Genomic DNA, 20,104 nt, shown 5'->3' with positions numbered 1-20,104 from the left:
GTTCTCTGATCTGCTGAGAAGGTGGAAGCTGTTTTCCATGAAAGTAGTGATCTAGGAGAATCCCTGCAAGATTTCACAGATTATGGCCCTGCAGAGACAATTTCTCAAATGTTAGGATTCAGGTGTTCAGTTGAAGCTTGTTTATCGGATTTGAACCAAATCTAACTAGTCAAATGTAAATCTAAGAACATCTCCAAGACAAAAATAACTCTTCAGATTATCATTTCACATTATCCAAACCCTGATTTCTAATCCATTTTCTCCCTTTCCTTTAGTAGCACAAGTGATTATATGATTTTATTTCTATTTTGTAAATACTGTATGTTTCCCAGCAGCTATTCTTGCCTATAGAGGAAAATCTAGCTTTTTAGTCTAGCATGTGGTGGCTTCCATAATTTGCTCCATCTATATTTCTTATTTTATTTTCCATCTTTTCCCTATGTGGAAAAGCAGTTTAATCTGGCTGTTTCACTGCCATCCTCAATATGACTTCAGGATATAGTAGGTACCAGATTAAGATACAAACAAAGCTAATGGGAGATAATTTTTGATAGGGCAATCAAGGAAGATTTCATAAAAGAGGTGACATTTGAACTGATCCTTGATATATTGGATTTTCAAGGCATGGGTTTAGAGTGAAATACTGAGCTGTTGGTGAGGGACTAGGTGTGGCCTAGATTTCTAGGACATCTACTCAAATGAAAAATGTGGGAAGCCAGATACTATTTGCATTGTTCCTTTCCATTACATACTGCACCAGTGTGGCAATAATGCCTACATTAGATGTGTGCTTAGGTCTCTGTCCACACATGGAGTTGTGAAGTAGGAACTTCCTGAAATCTGATGCATTAGTAGGCAGAATTTGGTATTGGACTAGTATACTATTTGTGGTTTATTATTATTATTATAGTCATAGAACAACTCCATTCTTATATTTCACCTACAGCACTTTAATATAGGTGTTATCCAGGGGTATCCCTGGACAAAGCAGTGATTCAGGTTTTTATTGTCAATCTGGGATTAAAAAAAAAAAAAAAAAAGACCCTGAACGAGGAATCTGAGAGTGCACACTCTAGATCTGGCAGTGCCACTGAGTAGCTGGATGCTAATAAAAACAAAATAATAACTTTTCCCAGCCTTAGTTTCCCTACTTGTGATATATATATATATATATATATATATATATATATATAGTAATAATTTCTTCTCCTATTTGTAAGAGTGCAGTGAGGATTAAATCTGTTCATATATGTGAAAATATTTCCAAGTAATTAAAAAAATCCCTAAAATGCAAAGGGTCAAATTCCAGGTTTCTTATTCTTTCTGAGGATACAGTTAGGTAACCTGATTGATAACCAGCCATTCAAAGGCATTAGGTGCTATAGGCAAAGTCCATGAGAGCTGGGGCTTTTTTTTTTTTTTTTCTGTTATATTTACAGAACAGTGACTATCACATTGCAGGTACTTGCTGTATATTTATAAAATGAAAGAATGAATGAATGACTGGAGGCATTCAAGGGCCTCCCTCTAGCTGGCTGACCTGGCTGCCAAAGCTCTGTGTCTAGGTGACTGGCTGAGTAGAGTCTGTGAACTGTGTGTTTGCTTAAGGATATCTTGATTCCACCTGGCTTTTCTCCCTATTTTGATAATAGAAATAGCTAACATTGCTTGAGTACCAGATATGTGCTGGGAGCTGTGAGGTACTTTACATGAACCTTTGGTCATCCTCCCAGCCCTGAAAAGGTGTGTATCCTTATTTTAAACACCAGAAATTCATGCTCAGAAAGGCTAAGTAACTTACAAAAAATCATATAGCTAGCATATCAACTTGGATAGGCTAGATTATGCTGTGATAATAAACAATCTTTATATCTCAGTGACTTAAAACACAAAGGTTTATCTTTTGCTCGTCTCATGCACTCATACTGAGGCAGCTGGAGGGCCCCCTTGCCATCCTTAAGGGTCCAGGCCACAGAACAGCAACCATCACACATATTGCTGTGCCAGAGGAAAAGATATCTCTAGAGAGTGTCACACCAGCAATAAAAGTTGGCCTGTGAGTGACACACAGCCCTTTTTCTCAAAATGCATTGGTCAGGATTAGTCACATGACTCCACCCAAATATAGGCACACTAGGAAAATGTAGCCCTATCATGTGCTGGAAGACAGAGTGAGACATTTTTTTTTTCCTAATATTTATTTATTTATTTATTTATTTTTGGCTGTGTTGGGTCTTCTGTGCGAGTTGGGTTTCTGTGCGAGGGCTTTCTCTAGTTGCGGCGAGTGGGGGCCACTCTTCATCACGGTGCACGGGCCTCTCACTATCGCGGCCTCTCTTGTTGCGGAGCACAAGCTCCAGACGCGCAAGCTCAGTAGCTGTGGCTCACGGGCCTAGTTGCTCCGCGGCATGTGGGATCTTCCCAGACCAGGGCTCGAACCCATGTCCCCTGCATTGGCAGGCAGATTCTCAACCACTGCGCCACCAGGGAAGCCCAAGAGTGAGCCATTTTGAGGGTGATGCAAATAACTACCAGAGCTAGTAAGTGGACGACTTGGTTTATGAATTCAAAAATTACCTACTTCAAAATCAGGTTTATATCACAAAACCGCATTGCTTTACTCAACTTAGCTAGAGTTTTGGGAATGGGGAATATCCATTCGACTTTCAGCGAGGGTTGTCTTTTTGAGGTAACCCATGCTGAATCTTCCTAGGCTGAGAATAACTCTTCCTCCTCAGTTGTTACACCAGCAGACATGACCCCTTTGTCCTATGGTAGATGAGGCTTGAAAGTCAGACCCTAGTAGGCTAGGCACTGTCCCTTTCCATGCTGTCTTCTGCTTGCTGTATCTATAGCGGAAATAGTGTCATTAACACCATTTTCTACTCTTCCAGGCCCAGAGCTGCTGAAGTGACTTGCAGTCCCAGAGCTGCTGGAGTGACTTAGCAGTTGGCAAGGTGTCCCCTGAACTACAGAAGTTGTATATTGGGCCAGAAGCAGACCTGGAAGAAGCTGATGACAAAGGCCTGCCAACAGTGCTGAGACTGTAAGTTAAGATCATTCACATTTCCATCTTTGTAGGCAGCCTGTGATGTGAGTTTGGAGACTGCCCAGCTGAAAGCCCTGAATTGGAATTCAGGATCTTTGAAATTAGCCCTGGCTCTATCATCACTAGCTGTGTGACCTTGGGCAAGTAATTTAATCTCTCAGAAGTCTGAGTTTCCTCATCTGGAAGAAGAATTCCAGTTCAACATTCTGATTTTTAAGATGAAAACTGCCAATCTGCACATTGTGTGAGTGGCTAACATCTGAATAGCACTTAATATTGTACGAAGCTTTTCTTCAGCTGCCTTGCTATGCAGACATGATTACCATAATTTTCCCAGTGAATAAACAGTCTTGCAGGATCAGGTTAATTGCCCAAGGTCTCACAATTAATAAATAGCAGAAGTAGGACTTGGACATAAATCTACTGTCTCCAGATTTGGTGTTCTTTTCCCTGGTCTTTTCCTAATCCATAGGATGTGAAAAAGAACACAAAAGTAAAGACAGTGGATGGCACAAAGAAAACAGCAGAGGATTTAAATCTTTGAGGATTAACTTTGAATCCAAGCTCTGCCATTTACTGATTTAGAGTCCTAGAAAAGCCATTTTTTTTCCTGTTTGGCAAAAATAGGCAAGGCTGATAGTCACCTCAGAAACACTGGTACAGCCGTACTGCTTATTAAAATATTGAAATCCTTCTGTATTATTTGATGACTAGCCATCCCATTTGTCCCCCTCCTTTCAGATCCCCCCCCCATATTCCCATGATTGAACAACAAAAGAGTTAATGTGGGACTCAGCTGGAGGCATTAAGGATCCACTCCATTTCAGGGAGGTATGGTTGGTCCCAAACCATATTGGTTGTTAAATATTTTTAATATCAACAATAATTAGCGATAATAATGATGACATTCTTCCCCACTTCAATGGGCTGCTGTTGAAGATCAGATAATATAAAACAATGAATGACAGATCAGCTATAAACCTTAAAAGCAATGTTTAAAAATGTCATAGCAATGACCTTTGGGGAAAAAAGTTCTATTATACAGAAAATAACGCGTAGGATTTTACCTTGGTGAGATTGCTGCCTATTAGTCTATTTAAGACTCTCATATGGTAAAGGAACTTATTTTGCATTTTTAACTTTGAATTTTCTAATGTTTGGGAATAGAACTCATTTCTCAACCATAAAACACCTATCACATTCTCTGCTGATTTTGTGGATCTTGGTTTTTGACCCTTAACTTACTGTTTTCTATATCTTTACTTATTCTTATATAGTATGTCTTTCTGTGCAGTGGCTCACATGGTTCCTATCCTAGATGCTGCTTTAGTCCAAGGTTAAAGGCACTCAACTCCCCATGGCAGGTTTATCACAGAGCAGAGGTCGCTAGAGTCCAGCTCTCCTAGAATAACAAGAATAAGGCAAATGATAGCATCATCAAAAAACAATGGCAGGAAATATTTACTGAGTGCTCTTTACATGTTGAGGACCCTGCTGAGTGCTGTGCATATTCTACTGATCATGGTGCTTGACTCCATTTTACCCCACGTGATTAGTCTAAGCTAGGGGTCCGCAAGCCATCCAGTCCCTGGCCTGTTTTTGGAGGACCGTGAGCTAAGAATAGTTTTTACATTTTTATAGGGTTGAAAGAAGAAGAATATGCTACAGAGATTGTGTGTGGCCCACAAAGCCTAAAATTGTCATTATTTTGTCTTTTACAGAAAAGTGCCAATACCACTTTCCTTACTAGTGACTGGATTAAAGTTAGGCATGTGGTCCATTCAAACAACAAATAGTTATTAAGTCCTAAACACTATTTTGAATGTTGGGGATACATCAGTAAGCAAAACAGACAAAAATTCCTGCCCTCGTGTATCTTTATTCTAGTTTTAGTTAATGAGATATAAGTTTGTGGCTGTTTGGTAAAGGTTTCTCACATTTAAGTAGGCAATAGTGAAAAAGATATTCCTTTCTACCTCTAAGTGTTCCTTTCTTTAAATGTGATACTTCGAATTTATGATCACGAGGGGAGCCAGCTCAAGACAGAGTTAACACATCAAAGGGGACAGAAGAGAAAGTCAAAAAGAAATTAATTAAGCTGCTGAGTCAATCAACCTTGAAATCTGCCACACCTAAGACCTACTAATATATAATAAGTTTTCTTTGTTTTAGTTTTCTATGGCATACTTATACACATACGTTACCCAATTTAATCCTTATAACAACCCTATGAAGTACTTATTGTTCTCATTTTGCAGAAGAAGAATGTAAAGATCAGAGAAATTAATTAATTTCATAGTCCGCAGCTAGTGGAAGAGCCATGATGGGAACCCAGGTCTCTCTGGATCTCTCAGGTCTCTAGTTTCTCTCTCTCATGGAATTTCTAAGCAGTGAGAGTTGTTAGAGGGAAAGGCAGGAAGTCAACATGAGGACAGTTTTTATATCCTGAGCCTGTATATAGGCTGCATTACTGAGTTTCATCCTTTTGCTTAGACCTAGAACAATGTTTCTTGACCCACATCCCACAGTGAGAAGGTAGCATTTTTCCATTTATTGAGAAGTCATTGCCCTTAGACAGTTGTATTAATATATATAAGGAACCAAGCACTGAAATCTCCCAGGAAGGGGCAGATCTATCAATTTCTCTCCATTTTTCCCACCACCTTTTAGATCACTTCTCACTTTGTCTGCTGCAGTAACAGACTCCCACCTGGTCTTTGTTCGGTTCACTGTGGCCTTCTAATCCTCTGTCTACACTGTAACTGGAGGATAAAAACAAATTTCAATATGGTCTGCAAAGTCTGTTCAGCTTCATATTTCCTCAGGCACCCTCCTGCTTTCTCTGTTCCAGCCACACTGGCCTTTATCGGCCATGAGCTTGTGCCTGGAATGATCTTTCTCTTTATGCCCAATAAACACCTATTTGTCTTGTGGATATCTATTCAAGTTTTCCTTTTTCACGCAAGCCTTTTCTGATCTCCCTGACTGGATTGACCCCTATTGTTTGTCCTCATCAGGCCATGTACCTCCCTTCAAAGCACATGGCACAACTGTAGTTTTCCACTAGTTAGTGTGATTATCTGTTTAAGTTGTTTACCATACTGTATTTTACGCTATAGGAGAGCAGTGGCCACATCAGTTACCATTATAAACCCAGTGCCTGGCACACTGTTGGCGCTCAATAAATATTTGTGGAATGAATGTATATGTATGCATGAAAAGGCATCTTTTATTTTTTTAGTGATCCAAAGCATCAAGGAGAGTTTAGAGCTCAGGTTGTATCAGTCCAAATCCCTGTAGGAAACACACTCAAATCTCAAATGGAGCAATTGAGGAAAGTTTAATTTAGGAACTATTTACACAAGTGTAAATAAGTTGAAGGGAAAGTAACAAGGAATAGTGAAGCATCCTGGGGCTAGCAGCAGTGGGGAGAAGTTGGTACACCTAAAACGGACTGGGCAAGGAAGGGAGCAATTTTGCCCTTAAGAGAATAGTTGTAGCTCTAGAAGAGAGTCAGGGGATAGGTGCTGTGGCTATTGTAGACAAACCCAGCTAACCTGAAGGACCTCTTCATTGTCCAGTGATGCCAGAATTATAAGAACAAAAAACCACCATTATCACTAATACTCTTTTCCCTCCTTTGACCTCTCTCCAGTGCCTCCCATGCCGTTTACCCAGTTGGGTTTACCCAACAGAAAGCCAGAGGGTGTAGTCTGTAAAGGCTGCTTTCCAAGGCACAATGCTGAGTAGAAAATGGAGGAAATGGATCTGGCAGGACAAATAAAAAATAGTCATTGGTCATTGGGACAATTCTGTCTCTTGCTTTTCTAAAAGAATTACTAAGACAAATAATGCTAAAGGTAATTTGAAACGTTTTAACTCAATAGAGAGAAAGAAATCACGAAAGTTTGAGAGTTATGTAGGTAATCAAAACTACATAAGTTTTCTTATTGGAAATGCCACGAAAAGTGTAGATTAATGAAGAGGATTTTTAGTTAGACTTAAGATCAAACCACCTCTGCCACTACCTACTTTGGTAGCCTTGGTTTACTCGTTTATATAGTGAGGATTATAATGCCCATCTCATAGGATTATTGTAAGAATCCAAGGTCTGGCACATGGTAGGTGCTCATAAAATGGTAACTACTGTGATAAAGGTGTGTAGTTATTATCTGCTAGGGCCTAGCACTATGATAAAGTCTCTCCTTGGGAGCTTTTGTTGTTGTTAGGCAAGCAAAGCCACCAGGGAAGGAGCAATTAGAGACTAAGTAGGCCAGAGAATAATCAAATATCAATTGCATATTAAGATTCTCAAGAAAGATTCAGGTCACAAGATCTATTAGATCTGCTGTGTAAATGGACCACTCCTCACTCTTGCCCCTTCCCCACTCCACCACCCACCCACACCTCTAGATCTTTGAGGAAACTTCCAGTCCTAAAAGCTAATGCATTGTAGGTCATGAGGATTGTATACATCAGTGAACTACTGAGTCACTCAGCTACGTGCAGTTCAACCACGGGCTACTGAAGCCAATAAAAGCAAGAGCAGTTTAGAACTCCTTAGTGGGTAGTTTTACCTTAAGACAGTAGTGACATCACATCACCCAGCTCAGATGCATTGTGTGAAAGTGACAACTTTTTCCCCACTTAACAAAACCCCTGTTTGCTTACTTGGTGCCAAATGGCTGACATATAAACACTGAAGGACAGATTAAAGACCACATTGTACTTTTCTTTGCCATTGCGTGAAGGGCATTATTTTCCAAGTTGATAAGATCTAGAAGGAAGAATAAGGCACAATGGACTTTTACTTTAACCACTAAACACTCACCTTATCTCATAGAATGCCGGGGACTCTGTTCTACTACTCTTGGTCACAAAGCTTCTGCCATTAGGAAAAGTAAAGACACTTGACTCAGAATTTGTTTCTAGGGGATTGGAAAGGAGTTAAGAAGAGGGATGAAAAAGCAGAATTAGAGGGTCTGGAGGACAAGCTGGGGGTGACAGTATTCATGCCTAGAGGACAAGCTGGGGGTGACAGTATTCATGCCTGGAGGACAAGCTGGGGGTGACAGTATTCATGCCTGGAGGACAAGCTGGGGGTGACAGTATTCATGCCTGGAGGACAAGCTGGGGGTGACAGTATTCATGCCTGGAGGACAAGCTGGGGGTGACAGTATTTATGTCTGGAGTCCACTGCATGCAATATGATTCTTGCTCTCAAATTGCCTGAGACACACTGACAAAGAGGAACAGACGCCACCAGTGTAGATGAGTCAGAGCATTAGCAACAGAATCAAATGAATCTTCCTTCACACACATAGCCTTCCCTGATGCATGTGTCCTGTGTCGATCTGTGTCTTCTCATTTTCTCCAAACAAGACTAGCAATTCTTCTATTCCCTCCTCTCTTTCCTACTTACATTAGTGCCTTATGTTGTCACAGTTCACTCTTTTTTTTTTTTTTTTTTTTTTTACAGTTCTTTTTTGAAATCAAAGTCACATTGGGCCAGGAATTAAAAGGCCTGCTTCTAACTTTAGCTTTGCTGTATATCTTTGAACATGCCCTTTTATTTATTTATTCAGTTCTTGTTATTATCATTTTGCAGAACCTTTTAAAATTGAAATATAGTTGATGTACAATATTATGTTAGTTTGACCTTTGCATTCATTATGAAATTGTCACCATGATAAGTCTAGTCACCATCTGTTCCCCATACAAAATTATTACAATATTATTGACCATACTCCTTATGTTGTATGTTATATGATATATATGCCTGTGGCTTATTTATTTTATAACTGGAGGCTTGTTCCTTTTAATTCCCATCACCTCTTTGCCTCCCCCAGCCCCCTTCTCTCTAGCATCTACTCTGTCTCTGAGTCTCTTTTCATTTTGTTTTGTTTGTATGTTTGTTTTGTTTTTCATATTCCACATGTAAGTGAGATCATAGGGTATTTTGTCATTCTCCGTTTGACTTATTTCATCTAGCATAATACCCTCTGGATCCATCCACTTTGTTGCAAATGGCAAGATTTCATTCTTTTAATGGCTGAGTAATATTCCATAGGGGAACCTTTCTACTTTGTTTCTCATACACAAAAATGGGTGGCGGGGTTGTAGGAGAATAAAGTAAAATCACTCCAGCTTCTTCCCATTTCTCTGGTGGGTCCTTCACCTACACTCTTACCTTGTACATGACCATCCTGTTTCTGTAGGCCACTTTCTTTTGTGAGTAGCAAAGTGTTGCCAGGAAGAGGCTGGTAGATTTCCTTGTTTTTTTACCAGAAATAGAGAGTATATCAGGACTGAAGGACACTACTATGAATAGCTCTCAGCAAAACACTTCCATTATAACAGGGGCACGGTCTCAATGAGGAAATTGACACTTGAAGATATGTCTGTGTATACTTTTTTTGGTTTAGGAAGGGAAAACAACCACTTGGGGCTGTTTGCATTGCAGGGAAGAACTCTTCAAGGTCAGAACTGGCTCCAACCTGACTGAGGCTCATTGGCCTATGATTTCTGAGATTGAACAGGCAGCCAAAAAACCAGATCTTTCTTCTTCACAGTCTGGATTCATTATGAAGACACTGTATTAATGAGTAACTGGAATTATAGAAATACAGTACTAGGAAAGACCTATATAATATCCAGTCAAGTATTTTCAAACTGTGTTCCATGGGGCTCCATCCATAGAGGCACTTTAAGTATTCTGCAAATGTTTGGTTTGAATTTTATTTTTAAAAATGTGGTCAGTTCTTGATTATGATTCTAGTCCTTATTTTGGCTTTCTTTTACAGCCTGTCTTGGAATCCAATTTTCAGTAGACCTTACCGATACTAAATAATAAATTAGCTTAATTTCTTTGTCAGGAAATCTCTGAAATAATGATTCCCAAGTCACCTTGGAGAAAGTATACATTCTTGTTGCCAAATATATTTTTGAAAAGGTGCTTCCTTCTTGTGTACCTTGGTAAAATAGCTTTTTGGAAGTCCATCCTCTTTGGTGGGTCCTGAAATCTGGGAAGACCCATTTTGGAGTTAGAGAATGCCTACATAGAATAGGAGTTGGGTAACTCAGAAGGTGTGTGTGTGTGTGTGTGTGTGTGTGTGTGTGTGTGTGTGTGTGTGTGTGTATACAGTAGGGATTTAGTAAGAATACTGTCACAGACAACTAGTTTCATTAACATAGAATCATACCTCCTGTTTTGGCCCCAAATGGAGTCACCTTGCTTGATCATTCTCATTCATTTATGAATAACATTTGGCAATTTTAAGAAATTTAATCCAGCTTCGAGGCTGAAGTTTTAACTTTATAGAGACTATTGGAAGGGATGTTTCTTATTCTCTAAGGGCCATTCCCAAGGAGGAATTTTTAAAAAATGATTTGGGTATTGGAAATATGGCTAGAATGTGTTTTCACCTTGAGGGATAGGGTTGCCAGATTTCTGAAAAAAGAAAAAGGGGAATGCTTAGTTAAATTTGAATTTCAGGTGAAAAAAGTATTTGTTGTTTATCTAAAATTCGAAAGTAAATGGTGTCATGTTTTTCATGCGACGACCCTCTGAGTTGGCTACTTCGTTCTAATATATGTAAAATTCCAGATTTATTAAATTGTAGTCACTTCCCCTACAACTCCTTTTTCTAAAGTGCCGAAGTCCTGCAGGACTCAGCGTCAGGAGAAACGTGTGCTGTGTATACTGCATTGCCACGTCCCATACATCTGGGCCTGAAAAAGCATGACCCCAGGGCAGTGAGAAACAAAGGAGGAAAATCAAGGCTTGGGTCTCTGCGAAGTCTTTCAGGGCTGACCTTGGATGTTTTGCAGCCTTCCAGTGGCCTGGCAGCCTGTCCTGAGTGGTTTAATGTTGAAATTCTTTTAAGTGATTGTGTTAGTTTCCTTTTCATAAACCTTATCTCTTCCTTGGAGTGTGTTTTAGTTTGCCTGGATGGAGCTGAGTATTCATTCTGTTGGCTCCCTGAGTCCTCACGTGGGACTCTGTTTCTGTGGGATTTCATTCTTTGCTTATTTGCTTTAGGAAGAGGCTCACTGATAAAGGAGCACAGCCATATGGGGGCCAGGGGATCCTCTTGTGCAGCTGCCCTCTAGGACCCTGCCTCCTTCTCAGGCTGCAGGGATTTTACTTATAATCAGGGAATGCCGAAGCTGAGAAGCACCTTAACATGCTCTAGTATAATGGGGCATGGGAAGTGGTCCCCTTGACACTCTCTCTGAGTAGATTTTTTTTTTTTTAAGAGTAGCTTTACTCTTTGTCTGTTATACATTGTTAGTTTCCCTGAAAGATATCATTTGATGAAAGGATTCTGCAGATAGAAATGAGTTATAAAATTCTTTATCATAGCCCCAGCTCATTACAAATAAGGATTCTGGAACCCAGAGAGGTGAAGTGACTTGCCAAAGATAATGTAGCAGGTTAGTAGCAGAAATGGGACATTGAAGCTCAGGTCTTCCAGCTCCCAGATGGTGCTTTATATTCAAGTATACCAAATCCCTAACACTATGATTCAACTATGCACATTTCAGGGGCCAGGAAAGAGTTCCTTGGCTCTTTAGTTCACATGCCTTCCCTGCTTGCTTAAGGAGGGTTGGAGATTGTTTCGATTGTTGCTGGGAGTGGTGGGAAGGTGTGTTAAGGCTTAAAGCAAAAATACCTGGGGGATGGTAGACAGCTATTCTATGCCATCCTATTAGGTAAATCTAGATAGGAGTTTGTTTCCTGAGAAGAATGTTTCATGGAGGAGAGCATAGAACAATCTGGGAACCTACAATTAGGATAGATGGGTTGCTTTTTGGGTAGAAATGGATTCTAACAGCAGGATGTACCCTGGCACATATCCTTCTCATTTTTCTTTAGCTGGTGTTTTTGGTATTTCATCACCTCTGGATGTGTGAGAGATATACGATTCCCTTTTCTTTTTCCTCCTTCTTAGGTGGGCACTTGGCTGAGGTACACTACTTCTGTTCTTATACTGTGTACTTGCCTTGTTTGTAACCCTTTCCCTGAGGGATTCTCTTTAATTCTTTTTTAGATCATCCCTCAAATACTCCAGGCAACAATAGAGAATCACTAATACCAGAAATCACAGCCCCAAATATCCCTTATACTTCCCTTATATGTAGAGAAATTTACCATATCATGGGGGAATAGAATAACAAGATGTTTAAGGACCTGGGGTTTAGGTTTAAACAGACCTGGATTAAAGTTCCAGCTCTGACTTTTACTAGCAAGTGACTTTGGGCAGTTATTTTTACCTTTTTGAACTCAAGTTCTTCATATATGAAAGGGATAGGGGTTGGGTGCTAATAATAACTCACACTTCATAGGATTGCTGTGAGGCTTAAATAAGAAATGTATATAAAGTACTTTGAATAGTACCTGGCAAGTGGTAAGCACTCAATTGCTGCTAGTTGCTTTATTATTGTAATTATTATTGATACCTTTATTATTACTCTTCCATAAAAGTGAACTATTTTGGGTCTCCTACACCATCATCTGTGGGTTGGTGTTATTCCTATCTTCATTAAAGAAAATATCTTTCAATCAACAATTTGGATTTATGTAAAGAGACTTCTTTTTTGCTGTAATAGAAATAGAGAATAAACCCTTCTAAGTTTAAAAAAAAAAGAAAGAAAAGAAAATCTCTCTCTTAATCAAAACCCTACTTATTTTTAATTGTTTTTTTTTCTTTTTTTAGTTTATTTTTTATTGAAGTATAGTTGATTTTCTTTCCTTTTTTTTAAATGTTCTTTGGATCATTTATTCTTATACAACAAACATATTTTCTTTTAATAAATATCCCTCTATCACTACTTTATTTTTTTATTATTTTATATATATATATATATAAATTTTACTTTTTTATACAGCAGGTTCTTATTAGTTATCTATTTTATACATATTAGTGTATATATGTCAATCCCAATCTCCCAATTCATCACGGCACCACCACCACCACCCCCCTTTTAATTGTTTTAACTTATGATTTCTTAAGTTCTGGTTCCAGTTTTACCTCCTTGATGACAATTTTCACCATTCCACACCACTCCTTTAATTTCCTGATTTACGCATTCTCTGGGCAAATGATCTAGAGAGCAATTTATAACATTTTTCACATAAAAAGTCTCTTTTTAAAATTATTTTCCCATGAATGTTATGGTTGAAAGCATATTTTAAAGGTAATTTTCTTACTAGGGAAATTTTAAACATTTAAAACATAAAAGTAGTGAAAATAGTATAATGGGTTCCATGTACCCATTACCCAACTTCAACAATTATCAGTATTTTGTTAACTTTGTTTTACCCATCTCTCCTGCTCTCCTTTTATTTTGGCCATAATATTATAAAGCAAATCCCCAGACATCATATAAGTTATAGGTAAATAGTTTGTCATGTATATTCAATTGATGAGGATTTTTTCCTTATAATTACAGTGCCATCAGTCTAACAAAATTAATGATATTTCTTTCATCATTTAACACCCAGTCAATATTCACATTTCTCTGATTACCTCAAAAATACTTTTTTTTAACAATTGAATCAATAGTTGAATCAAGATTCAAACAAAGCCTACACATTGCATTTGGTTGCTGTGTCTCTTAAGTTTCTTTTAATTGATTAGAGTTCCTCTTCCCTTGCTTCTTAAATAAGTTTTCTAAAAACTCAAAACCTAAACAGAAAAACAAACCAGAGTGCATTTATTATAAAGAAGTCATTTCCCTATATAATAAATAAAACATATGTAACTGTCAGTCACGAGGTCTGGTTAATGTAACTAGAATTAACATTCTGAATTGACATCAGTCCAGCTGCAAGCAAAGAAATTTACTATTTTAGTTAATTTGTGCATTTTTATCTTAGAGAATATTTCCATTTGGTCTTTAAAAATACTATAGATGGCTTAAGGAGTTTAGTCCTAAAATCTAAAGTTGGGACTAACTGATATTATTACAGGAAGACAGTTCTTACTTTTAAACACCTAAAATAAAGTGTTTTTCTCAGCAGGCAAACTCCCTTTATATCTGGAGACCCCTGCTCTGTTCTCTCTGATTCTGATTGATGATTTTGTCCCGCTCTCTGGGTCTCAGTCTTTGTCTTTAGCCCGTTCATTGGCTACTCCCAACTGCATGGACTTTGCCTTCCCCGTGAGCCTGGACAACACAGTGGAGGGGGATGAAGAGAACATCTTGCCTCTCCTGGGGTTGGAAGGAGGGGAGAACATGAAGGCAGTGGAGAAAGAAACATGGAAAGAGTCAGAGACAGAAACCCTTAGAGAGACAGGAACCTGCAGAATTAACTTAAGAGAAAGGCTGATGAAGAAGGACATTTAGCTTTGGCAGTTGTAGAATTTATGTTATATTTAGACTGAAAGGACAGAGAGTGTTCAGTCCATTTATAAGCCCCCAAATGACCTTAATTTTGCGTAAGAGGTAATATGCAATAATAGCTTGGTCAAAAGAAAAACAACCTGAAAGCAAGTTATTTTACGGTAAAACTAGAAAAAATTTAAAGAATTGGTAACCTCACTTGCTGAAGCCCTTGAAAGCACCTAGAAATTCCACTTCAGTTTCCCCTAGCAGTGGTTCTCAACTGTGGCTGCACATTGGAATCACTGGGGAGCTTTTTAAACTATTGATGCGGGATGCTGTCCCCAACCCTCAGGTTCTGATTTACTCTGGGGTGGGATCCAGGAACCAGTATTTTTAAAAGCTTACCAGGTGATTCTAAATGCACCAGCATTCATGGTGAATTTCTAGAATTCTTACTTCACTATTTTTTCCCGTTTCATTAGTATAATTTATTGGGACCCCCTATGTTGTTTCTCTTTGAACATTTTTCTATGGATTCTGCAAGCTCAGATATATTACTTATTTACCTATTTTACTATTTAAAAATTTCTAAGCACACAGTTTATAACATAACCATGTTATGCTGTTGCTTTTTCCTAATAATGGAAAACTAAGTATGTAATTAAGTATATGACAGTTACAGATCACTTTATGAAGGGATTCTGAACTAAATAATAGCTAACAGGAAAATATACAAGGGGCATTTATAGGAACTTTGAAAAAGTAGCTATAAAACCATCTTTAGGGATTTCTTGTTAAAATTTGTTTTGCCGTCTAAATGTGAACTTTCTGCTTTTTTGAGGTTTGGTTATATTTTTAGTTAATTATGTTATAAATTCATTATTAGTATCAAAATTATCATTAAAATGTGCTAAAAAGATATTGATTGAGGACTCCCTATATAGACTCAGTGTGACTAGCAGAGGTAGTTGGTTTAAATAAAATCTAAGATATTTTTGCTCTTTAGTCATTTACAATCTAATTAGGAAAAAAGAAAACTACACATGAATTTATGAGAAAACAGTGGGTAGTGATTAAATGACATACTGTGTCATACAGTCACTATTTAGGTACAGTATCTATTAATATGAGCTGAAGTAGTCTATCTTGTGGTACCTGATAGAGTTATTAAATTACTATTCCAGTATCTTCCCAGGCTAGCTATTTGGTTAAAGGTCAAATTCCTCCTGTCACATATTAGAAATTCCGTCTATAATTTTTATTTGAACATTTTCCTGTCTTTCTCAATAATGTAATCCCACCCTAACCACCCACCAGAGAAAACAACATAGAATTCTTTTGTGTGGTGATGGCATTTTGAGAACAAAAGAACATGACATATGCAATTAAGCTGACTATTTGGATGTCTGCATGACGCTGTAATTGTGGTCCTTTGGACAAGAATTGCATGTGTCCACCTTGGGAGTCACCATACCAGTCCAAGGTGAAGCAATCTTTGGACTTTAAAACCAGTGCTCTTGGCAGGATTCTGTTTTTGAAGGGAAAAAAGCACCTGAGAAGGAGGGGTGTGTACATACAGAAGTGGTAGGGGCAAATTTCACAGATAGGACAGCAGTTCCGAGGAGCTCTGTCCTAGTAACACTGAGTGAAGGATGAAGTCTCTGTATTTCAGCTTTTTAAATTATGTAGGAGAGATGAACTGCAGAAACTAGCATCTGGTACCTACGGAGTCAGCTGCTATGTTACAACACTTGATGTCTTTTATTCACCAGGGCAGACCAGATTGTAGAAACAAGCTATGCCAAAGCCCAACTGGCTTAAAACAGCAAAGAGTATTTATTGTTCCCACTACATGTCTACCATGGGTCAACAGAGGGCTTTGTTATGCAACACGATTGTCCTCACTCTGGGAGTTGACAGAGCAGGCACCATTTGGAACATTGCTGGTCAAAGTGGCCGAAGGAGAAAAAATCAACTCTGTAGGATCTAGCATCTGTATTAGTCTTTGGCTTGAAAGTAACACAAACCAATCTTGAGAGTTTAGGGTTTAATCAAGTTTTATAAGAAAAAAACTCTATTGAGATAAATACAGAATCTTATATTTAGGACCTCAAATCCACTTGCCTAGAATGAGGGTGTGTGCAGAAAGGACTGAGGACTCAATATGAATGAGCCAGGAGTGTTACATGACAGCCAAAAAAGCTAAGATGATTTTTGAGTTCAAGTAATAACATCTATAGCAGAATTGGTCCATAGTAGTTCTACTATACTCCCTAGTGGTTAGACCATTCCAGAAGTATCTAGTCAGATTTGGTATCATACTTGGAGAGAGATGTTCATAAAGAGAAATGAGTCTAGATAAAAACAGGAGGGTCAAGGTTGACAAAAACTGTAATAGGAATGGTTGAAGAAACTGATGTTATTTTATTGATACCTAGGTAAGAGAAGACAGAGAGGTGACATCCAAGCTGCCTCTAAGAATGTAGAGAAGGGATTCAGCCTATTTCTATGTATAAGAGAGAGTAGAAAGGGACTTATGAATGGAAGTTAAATGGAGGAGGATTTCAACTCAGTATTTTTTTTTAATATTTATTTTTATTTATTTATTTGTTTGGTTGCACTGGTCTTAGTTGCAGCAGACGTGCTCCTTAGTTGTGGCTCGTGGCTTCCTTATTTGCAGCTCACTGGCTTCTTCATTGAGGCTCGCTGGCTCCTTAGTTGTGGCTTGCGAACTCTTAGTTGCGTCATGCATGTGAGATCTAGTTCCCTGACCAGGGATCGAACCTGGGCCCCCTGCATTGGGAGTGTGGAGTCTTAACCACTGCGCCACCAGGGAAGTCTCTCAACTCAGTATTGAGAACTTAATAGTAATTAGAACTCTCCAACAATAGCACAGACTGTAGGGTGCAGTCCCTAGCCCTGTGAGAGGTTCTAATTGAACATGATTTGTTATCAGAGATAACCCCATGTTGTCTCTGATTGAATTTTATTCCTGTATGGTTGACTGAGTTTCTGTTTCATACAGTTAGGAGGCTATTTGAATCTTATTTGGAATTTTTTAGACTGATAGTTGGTCTTTGAAAAATGTTTTTGATAAATAAAATGAATTTTTGAAATTCAAATCTCTCTCAGGGATCATTAAATGACATATGTTAGAGTCAGACTGACTTGTGTCCATATCCTAGCCTCCTCCCTTACAAGCTTTGTGACCTTGGCAATTTAGTTACTTAATGTCTCCTAGCCTAACTCTGTGTCTCTGTAAAATGGGATTAATAATGTTGCTAGAAGATTAAATTAAATGAGCTAATGCACATAAAGAGCTTGGCACAGAGTATAGGAGCTCTTGCTGTTATTAATCCTCTTTGGCTTTGGTTTGACCAAGGCTAATATGGTACTTAGTAAAGGCTTTTAGATTCTTAGTCACAGCTTCTTTGCACTGTTTCTCTTGAGTTACTGAAGGTTTCAGGGTCAAGTAAAAAATACTAATGACTTTAATATTCCTCCATTCATCCACTTTCCTCACACTCAAATGTTCTAGAGTCAGGTTTTCTGATGACTTCTGTAGCTGTCATTACTGGCTCTCTGCAGAGTAAAACCCGTCATACTGCAGCATCCAAATGGCCAAGTGGTCTTTGAACAACTGCTCCTCTTGCTCCGTGCACACTTCAGATTTGGGAGCCATAGGCCTACTCATGTGTAATGCCCCTTTTTAAGTTTTCCCTCACATTTGAAGGCTTTTTAGTTTTTCTTTGACCATTATCTAGAGTGAGGCTCAGATAATCCTATTAACTTGGCCTTTCCATTAGCCCACAGAAAACTCAAAGAAATCTCATCTAAAACCCCTTTTTGGGGAAAACAATCTTTAGAAACAATGACATTTGCCAGCATTGAAATTTGTGCTTTTTATGGCTCATTTTACCCCTGGCATTGACCAAAAGAGTTGTTACACCCACGAGTCTTCTGGAAGCAATTCGCCTTAAAAGTCCTGCATTAGGTTAAAATGTGAATAATCATATTGTGTGCATGTTCTATTTTGCAGTGTTTTGCTGCAAAAACCAATTTTTAAAGGCATATTTCTGTACATAGATAGCAGGCTTGCATCCAGCTTTCTTACCTGTTCTGCTTAGGTGCCAGCTTGTCTCTATTTCTCATTGGGTCCAAACTGATGGCTTTATTCCTAAGGTTTGTAAGCAATTAATTCTCTACTTCTCCACAGGGACTAGTGAAACCCAACTAACATTGTGATACGGAGACGCATGAGGCCTTCGGAATTTATGAATCATAGCAATCAAATCTGGAAATAGTCATGTAGCCCTTTGCCTGAAAACATATTATTGAGAATTCAGTTTATGGTTATTGCTCTTCCTTAGTGCCAGTTTGATTGTAAGTCCGTTAAAAACTGCTTACGCAGCCATTGTGTGAAGAGACAGATGCTGGCAGACACTCCAGTGCTACAGACATTTATTACTAAGCTGAGCAAACATTTCCATAAATGTTCAGGGTTTTCTTCCTCCAGAACAGTCCTCAAAGGGCCTTTTACACTTGGCGTTCCCACTCACTCACACAGTCATCAGCACTCCCTTGACTAATTGGTGTTAAAGTGATGATGGGGGCATGTTTTCAGTTTTTTGGGGAGGGATTTACAAGTTTTGCAGATGGATTTCTTTAGGCTAGTCTTAGTGTTGCTTAGAAAACTTGAGGTTACTGTGCTGATTTTTATAACTGGATTACTCTAATTTTTAGAATGGGGGAAAATATTAAGATATTTGAATTTCTCACTCTGTATAGATACTCTTATATGCAAGAGTGAATTGCTAGAGAGAGAAATTCAGGTAACTTAATATTAGTAACTTTCAAATGAAAGTTATTTAAAGTGTTAGGTTTCTACTTCATTTATAAAGTAAGACTGATAATGGCACTATCTCAAAGAGCTGTTGTGAAGTTCCAAGGAGATTGTGCATTAAGCGTTTAACTCAGTGCCCGCGGCATTGTGAGTGGGTGAGTATTTGTCCCTCCTCAGCTGTGAGATAGAAGGTGTATTGTTTCCTGAACTTTATAGATGAGGAAACTAAAGCTCCCAGAGGATTAACAGGGACTTCTTCATATGACTAATATATGATTGAGAGTGGGATTTCATTCTGAGATTCTTAACTCCTAGCTCAGTGCTCTTTCACTATATGAAGGTCCAGGGGGGAATTAGTTAGGTGGATTACTTGACACAGTTTTAAGCAGTAATTTTTAATCCTTATTGTTCATTAGAATCACCTGTAAAACTGTAGAACCATGTAGATGCTTTGGTTCCAACAATGGAGGTTCTAATGCAGTAGATCTGATACGGGGCCTGGAATTTGTAGTTACAAACTCTCTAGGTGCTGTCGATGTGCTGCCTCTCCTTCATTCTCTATTTTTTAATATTTCTGGAACTCCTTTTGGATGCATGTTGGAGTTTTTCCTTCTATCCTTTATATCTATTCACTTTCACCTTTTTCCTTCTTCAAATCTCTGTGCTGCATTGCTGGTGTCCCACATATTCCCTTCTTTTTCAAGTTTGTTTTGTTGGTGTTCCATATATGCTTTTATCTACATTGCGTGATATTTGGCTATCCATTCATATTTTACTGAAATACTCTAAAAAGTTCTGTGGATGTGGAATGGGCTTGTCAAAATACAAGTCACTGTAGAATGATCAGGGGAGAACCTGACCATTTTTTCAAGTACTTTTTC

General features: G+C 38.4%; 1 pseudogene across 1 annotated transcript in view; it reads left to right on the top strand.

The window, feature by feature from the left end:
* Positions 1-20,104, top strand: part of LOC309624400 (coiled-coil domain-containing protein 167 pseudogene) — a 590,025-nt pseudogene that overhangs the window by 7,779 nt on the left and 562,142 nt on the right. Inside the window, exon 2 of the transcript XR_014249920.1 lies at positions 2,895-3,046. The product of XR_014249920.1 is annotated as a coiled-coil domain-containing protein 167 pseudogene (transcript). The remainder of the gene's footprint in view (positions 1-2,894; positions 3,047-20,104) is intronic.

Source organism: Balaenoptera borealis (genome assembly GCF_965194805.1).
Source record: "Balaenoptera borealis genome assembly, chromosome: 2".
Classification (NCBI taxonomy): Eukaryota; Metazoa; Chordata; class Mammalia; order Artiodactyla; family Balaenopteridae; genus Balaenoptera; species Balaenoptera borealis.
The sequence above is the reverse complement of the archived record's forward strand: the minus strand, read 5'-3'. Positions and strand labels throughout refer to the sequence as shown.